This window comes from Passer domesticus, chromosome 2, assembly GCF_036417665.1.
Source record: "Passer domesticus isolate bPasDom1 chromosome 2, bPasDom1.hap1, whole genome shotgun sequence".
In the NCBI taxonomy this organism is placed as follows: Eukaryota; Metazoa; Chordata; class Aves; order Passeriformes; family Passeridae; genus Passer; species Passer domesticus.
This window is the reverse complement of record NC_087475.1, coordinates 79,150,096-79,157,286: the sequence shown is the minus strand read 5'-3', so window position 1 is coordinate 79,157,286 and position 7,191 is coordinate 79,150,096. Positions and strand designations below refer to the sequence as shown.

General features: G+C 39.0%; 1 protein-coding gene across 2 annotated transcripts in view; it reads right to left on the bottom strand.

Moving 5' to 3' along the window:
- The window catches only part of MAML2 (mastermind like transcriptional coactivator 2), a 209,331-nt gene that overhangs the window by 123,913 nt on the left and 78,227 nt on the right, over positions 1-7,191 (bottom strand). The window lies entirely within an intron of this gene.

Below are 7,191 nucleotides of genomic sequence, written 5' to 3'. Positions count from 1 at the left end.
GACTACTGCAAACTGGCAACGTTCACCAAGGGAATGATCATCTGATTTCCTGCACTCTGGTCTAAATATTCACTCTTGGTCATTACTTGACACAGGGACCAGGTCAGATACACTTTGCCTCCTACCTCCTGTGGTAGCAAGCAGGATGTTGTTGTAGTCAGATGAGTTCACGACTTCTTACAATTTAAAAAGACTCAAAGAAAAATCTGAAATTAGGGCTTACTTTCCGCAAATGTAGTGAGGGAAATGTTTTTCAAACTATCATCTGAATTCCCTCAATATCTTTCCTCAAAATAAGAGTATTTTGATTTCTTGTTTCTTTTTTTTTTCTATAAATCATAGTCAAGAGGCCTCTGGGTACTTCAAAAACTGACTTAAAAGTTTAATAATGTATTAATAAACTAAGTAAAGGAGACACAAAATTATTCAGTAACTCACATATTCCTCCCATTGACTTAAGCTACATTTTAAAGAATATCTTCAAGAAAAATGTTATTTCATTCTCTTCTTTAAAAGAAATGTGTGAGTTATTGGGAATTTTTATACCTTTATCACTCACTTTATTCAGATAGTGTTGCTCTTTAAATCCAATTTAAATACAGTGTGCTTTTCATTAAGAATAAACATGTTTGTGTTACATTTAAAAGCTTGAAATCTTAAACTGTTATGTGAGACTGAACCAATCTATTTCTATGATTTAAATTAAACACAAATAGCTTTCAGGCAGTGCATGCTGTTACTGAAGTTTTAAGAAAGGACAACAACAGGCTTCGGGGAAGTCACTTGCTTAGCACCTGGAACAAGAATTTGCTGAAGTGATAAACCAGCACTTGACAGCTGCAACTTGTTCTGCAGGTGCAGAAAGCACTTCTTCCTCTCAGTTCCTTCAGCTTAGTAGTTCAGTAATTACTTCACTCAATGCTAAGACACCACTTGAGAAATACAAAAAAAAAAACCAGCAAATCAATTTTCCTACTCTAGTCTAGGAATAAAAACTATATACAAAATATTTTCACCCATGAGTTCCAAACTGAAGGACAGGACAGCCTGAAATCATCTGTCCAATCCCATCCCTAAATAAATGTTTTCTATCATTTAATACATTAAGCAGTTTTTAAAAAATAGATTAGTTTTGACATACTTATTTTTTAATTACCTATCACATTCCCTTAATGACAAGTAACTTATTATGGTTTTCTAAATGTATTTTTGTATTCCAACTCTGTGCATGTGCCATTTGATACAAATTACCAGAAAAATATCAATAACAAAAATGGATTTATTTCATAGTGTTAAGTAGTAGTATTGAAATCTGAATATATATGGTGAAGTATTCTGTGGCTTCAACCTGTATGCATTATACATCTTCCAAATTGTTAAAACCCCCTCAGTTTTAGTGTAAAATCTATTTTTAGCTTCAATGTATTTTAGCTGCTGTGAAACAAAAGCCCCAATTTTTTGTTTGGAAAATATCTAAATTAGACAAAGCAAACCAAGACTTAAAACAAAATACTTAAATTACAAGTTTTTACTTGCTGATTTAAATAACAATTGTGACCAGTACTTTAACTCATTCTGCCTTACATATATACATTGATATTGGCAAACCATTAGCTTATAAAAGAGGCAAAATTTCTAGTGCAGCCAGCAGATACATAAGACAGAATTTATAAAAAACCCCAATAACATGAACTCAAAATTGTTGTGTCTTTCTTTCTACTACTGGCTATGAAGGAAATTCTTGAAGGAATGGATTTATGTTAATACTGGAGCATATATGAATAATACAAATGTTATAGTTAATTCTATATTAAAGATTAAAAAATGAAAATTGTGAAGAGGGGAAAATAATGTTTCTACATGCATTTGGGAAAGGCAGAGATGATGAGGTAAGGGGGAAAAAGGGTTTGCTTCTGTTGTATGGTATAGAGAGCCAGCTCACAGAGGAAGAAGGTAGGGATTTTAAAAACTATTTCCCCCGCAAAAAGCTTTATCATCTAGAAATGTGTGCATGGGAATTTCAAGCTGCTACATCTTTTCCTTTCACTGTTTCATAAATCACTCTGCTCTCATCTCACAAATACTTCTTGCTTGCTTACAACAAGAAGCACTATTTTTTTTTTTTTCACTGCAGCTGCAAAATCTATAACTCCAAAATCGTTGAGGCACTGCCCTTTAAGGGGTGAGGGGGAGGAGGGAGAGGGAAGCCATTTGCTTTGAAGCCCTGTGCTCCAGAGGATGTCATCCTGGTTCCTGGCTGGCCTATCTTTTAAGCCTGTTAATGGGCACTAAAAGAACTGTCAAAACTTCCAGTGCAGTGCAGCAGCACATTCTCCAAATCCCATGAATGTAGCTGGTTTGGTGTGATAAAACAAGCTGGAAACAGAAATGCTCTTAGTTAAATTGAGCTGAGGTTGATGATGCTTCACATTGTCCCCTTCCCACTACCATACAACCCTTTCCTGCAAGCACTGGTGATTATAAAGATGACTCTTGAATCACCTAATTGGATCTTCTGGCTTATCATTGCCCAAATCCTCTTACACTGACCCCAAAGATTTCAGTTCACTGATGTCCTCAGGAGAGACCAGCGGGTGCCCCAGGTGGAGGACTGAAGAATGCTGCTGGTGGTGACTCATGAAATGACACCTTGCCTCATGACTGCATGATTCAAAAAGCCACTTACACTTCCTCAAGTGTGAGCATCAAGTCTTACTTTCATTCATCTCCCCATCTCAGCTATAATGTCACATACACTTTGTGGTCACCAGTTTGCAAGGTGGTCCCTGCAGCACTCAGGAACATGCCCACCAAGCAGACAGGTAAAAGTCAGGGTTAGAAATAAAGCACATAATCAAGAACAAGCAGTGCCTAGAAGTAAGATGAGAGAATCCATCAAGGGAAGATATCCACTGCACAGGTTAAAAGTGGGAAAATATTCCCTCTTCCAAACACAGTAGTCAGAACTGCCCAGCAAGAATGTCACAGAGGAAATGCAGGGATAATGCAAGTATTCACAAGGCAAAGGATAAAGTCCCCAAAGTTAGAATGATACAGAGAAAACCAAAAATCAAAGATAGCTGCAGTACAGCCAATTTGGGATTTTTTTACTGGTTCTCTGGGAAATAATTGCACAGAGATCAACTTTGCATAATATTTGGCCTCCTTTTTTCTGCTCAAAACATTTTCTGCTACAATGACAGGCAGAAATCAAATGCTTCATGGCACGCTTTTAAATGCAAGATTCGACTCTGGTTTATAGAGTCAGGATTTAGTGGGTTTCCTTCTCTCCTCACACCTACCAAATTAGATAAGAGCAGACTATGCCTGACTTTACACGTAGGGTGAAAATGCAGCACTGCCCATGTTACAGCACCCAGCACAGCATGATAAAGGGTTCAGTGCACTTTGGGAATTCAAAGCTTCAATTTCTCATGGAATCAGCCTGGGATATTGGAGCAAAATGCTGTGGGCTTTTAGATTAAATACTAACTGCTGACAACATCAGCATACAGCCTCACTCAGGAGTGTTCAGCAGAGAAGCATGCAGATCCTCTGAAAGCAAAGGATCACCACTGCTCTCCTCTAGCAGCACTTAGGCTGCTTTCAGCCCTCTTTAAAGAAGTAAATGCTACCATAGGCTCTACATACTATAGTGCCATGTTGTTCCTCCTCTTAAATGACACTTTAATCAATAAACCTGTGGTGCTCACTGAGCTAAAGCCAGCCAGAACACTTCCACCTAGATGAGCAGGCAGCAAGGCATGCTTGGAGATGTAGCAGGCCACACCTCAGTGCAACGGGCTCGGGTCATAAAGAGAAATCAATTTAGCTAATTAAGGACGTTCTTTGTTTCATTTCATGGAATTTTAGGAGGCACCACATCTTTCTGCAAAGCTGGAAATATGTTCATAAAAGTGACAGTGCCAATATCCCTACATTAGATTGTGTCCTGGCCACAAAACAAAGAAATCCATGCATCCTCCACCGTTTTATAGGGGAAGTAGAAGTCTCTCAAAAGTGTAGTTAGAGTCCTTGTGGGGAGGCAAGAAGGGTGGTTTTACTACTGATGTCACTGCCAGCATAAGCCTTTTATGGTCATGGCTTAGTAGTTGTCTCTCTGCTTCAAAATCAACAAAGAGCAGAGAAAAAAGGCTTGCTTCCTCCTTGGGAAATGGTGTACATTCAGGGAGGAAGCTGCCTTCCTGTTTTCTCCATAATTGCAGCTTTGCATGGTTTTAGCAAGTTCCACAATTTTAAGCCTCTTCCATATGGAACATGTTCCTCTAAACATCTGGCTTCTTTTTTATTGCAGTGATAAAACAGATTTATTTTCTACAAACCATGTAAAATATTACTTTCTCAGTGTACGATCTACTGTGCTTTTAAAAGTAAAAAATATGCAAAGAGATCAATAGTCTTGCTTTTTCTTTTATTTTACTAGTACCAAATCCTTTTCTAAAGTGGACTTAAGGATTTATTCTGAATCTGGAAAGAAAGAAAGAAAGCCTGAACATCCACATTTATTATATCCAAGTTTCTTGATGCAGACCAATGATAAAAACTCAAATCAAAAAAGAACTATAAATCCAGGAAAGGCAAATTTCTTATGTCCAGGTCAGATTAGAATGTTTATCTCTTACACTGGTCTTTAACCTATATACATCATCTTGTAATTATCACTGGAAGAGAATTAAATGCTTTGATTAGTTTAGAAGTCATCTGTCTCCTTTGCCTGAATGGTATTAGAAAATAATGTCTCTTGCAAAGAAAATTCAGAGGCCTGTGTAGTAAGGAAGAGAAGAATATTCTTTGATTTTCTAATGGCAGTTGGGCTGCAATGTCAAATTTCACTGGGCAAGGCACTCAAGCAATAAACCAGGAAAAAAACCATTATAAATCAACAGATTGTCTTGGCTTCCCATTCCATTAGCTGTTATTTTTAGCTGTACCACATGCACGGCTGAGCAACAATGCAGCAGAGTGCTTCTCCGGAAGTTTTAATCCTTTCCTCTCTTCTCTACTTCACCTGCTGCTGTCTGAAATAGCACAAAGATTCACTGCATGAAACAAGCCTAAAAATGAGCTGTAAACAATATTGTGAAAGATCTGGCCAATACTTGATACAGGGATGCAGTCCAACAGTGGCTTCTGTAGAAAAAATGAGTCATTTTCTAGATGCTTTGACAAATACTAAAGTGAGCAAAGTCTGGCTTCATGCATCAAAAAATGGTGATGCTTTATTCCTCAGCAGGCAGCTTGATACCATTTCCAGATTTATGCTGCCTGCAAAGCCCATCTGCCCCTGTGGGATGCAACCAAGAAGAGGAAAAATTACTAGGGCTGGGTGATTTACTTGGGAGAAGAACAGGGATGAGAAACAGTGATAAAGAGAGGGTCAAGAAACAGGAAAAGGTTTCATAAGGCATACAAGCAACGTGAGCAATGCTGTCTGGAGGTCCCTGTGGTGCATTCCCGTGCCTCACCACAGCCTAAATGAAGTCAATAAACCCAACCAGCTTCCTACGCCTCACATGCCAGACCTGCTCCTCTAGTCAAGAGGACCAAGACTGGGGTGGTCCTCATCAGCAAGACAACACCCATGTGGGACAACATCCAGTGTCCTTTCCAGGTCCTTCTGCACTGGCATCCATCACCTCACAACAGAAAGTTTGCTCCAAAACATTAAGGAAAGAGAGCACAGCTCTTCATTTCAATAAACACTGCATCCTTGAATGTGCAAGGGCTAAATCTGCCTCTTTTGAGTCTACCATCAAAGCTAAATCCAGGCCACCCAGGCTAGAGAGTGACTTGAAGCTGAGGTGAAACCAATTGCTTGGTGTCCTTGCTCAGCTCGAGAGAGGGGGAATGTAACCCTAACGCATTTCAGGAAAGGCTAAATCACATTAAAAAGGCACTGGTCCCATCAACTGTCATGGCACCAAGGGTCTGCCATCTCATCTTCACAGATGAGAATTTGTGCATTTTTAGGTGGCACAGCCACAGGTCATCCATGGTCCTCAGGCCTCACTGTCCTACTGAAGGGAGGACACAGGGCAGACTTGGCTTTGGTTCTCCAGCATTACATGCCAGAGAGGATTCCTGATGACAGGCACAGATCTGAAGATGTAGATCTGCCTGGAGGGGTCACAGTCTTCCTCCTGTTATTTCCAATCAATAATTAATTCCCAGTCTAACTCAGTGTGAAAATGTTTTCCTGCAAATACTTGGTAATTTTTGGGTGTCTAACAGTAACTGTGTAATGCAGCAGAATAACATGAAAAGTATTTCACTTGAAGTAAGTAACACCCCTTTCTCCTTAAATGGCATTTACTATCTTCTGCATGTAACTGTTTCATTTCAAAATTAATATATATATATATTGCATGAAAGACATTAAAAACCACTAGATTCCCTCTTACTAAACACACCCATTTTTTAAATTACCTCAAATTTACTTAAGTTCACAGTACAGACAAGGAAGCTGCTGGTGGAGAATTACCAGACATGGAGAGATCTCATTACAAAGTTTACACCTATGTTTATCATCATCACTTTGGTTATCAATGCAAATTTTTCTAATGTTCTGATAAAGGTAAATGCATGTACCCCTAAAAAGCACCCTCACACCTTAGTGTTTTGGAATCACCAGTACTTAGAGCCTTGTTTCAATGTGAAGTAGGTGAATGAGTAAAACCACACATAAACCTACTCTCTGAAACATAATATCCTATAATTTCTTTTAATCTGGTCCCAAGCCACCATAGGAAACTGAAACACAGTGAAGTACCATAGGACAGGTTGCAAAGAAGAATAGGAATCTTGTTGGAGGTTTGCAGGAGCAGGGTATACAAGTCTCTGATTCAGAAGCTGATGATCTTGCCTTGAGATAAAACAGGGCTTTGCCTTGCAGGAGAGGCAATGAGCAGAGAGGTTTACATCTATTGTATGGGCTTTCTCCCAGTCTGAGTTGGAAACCCTTGCTATGACCAGAAGGAAATCACCTGTGCTCTTGAGTGGTTTTGTTTAGACTGTACAGTTTTAGCCATCAGTTACACTAGAGACGTAGCATCCATGTTCCTGACCCTCTCACAAAAGCCAGATATGCACACTCCATTTAATTAACAAAAAGTACAGATTTAACTCCTGAGCCTCTCTCTCTTAAACTGGGGTATTTCCTGAAGTCATACA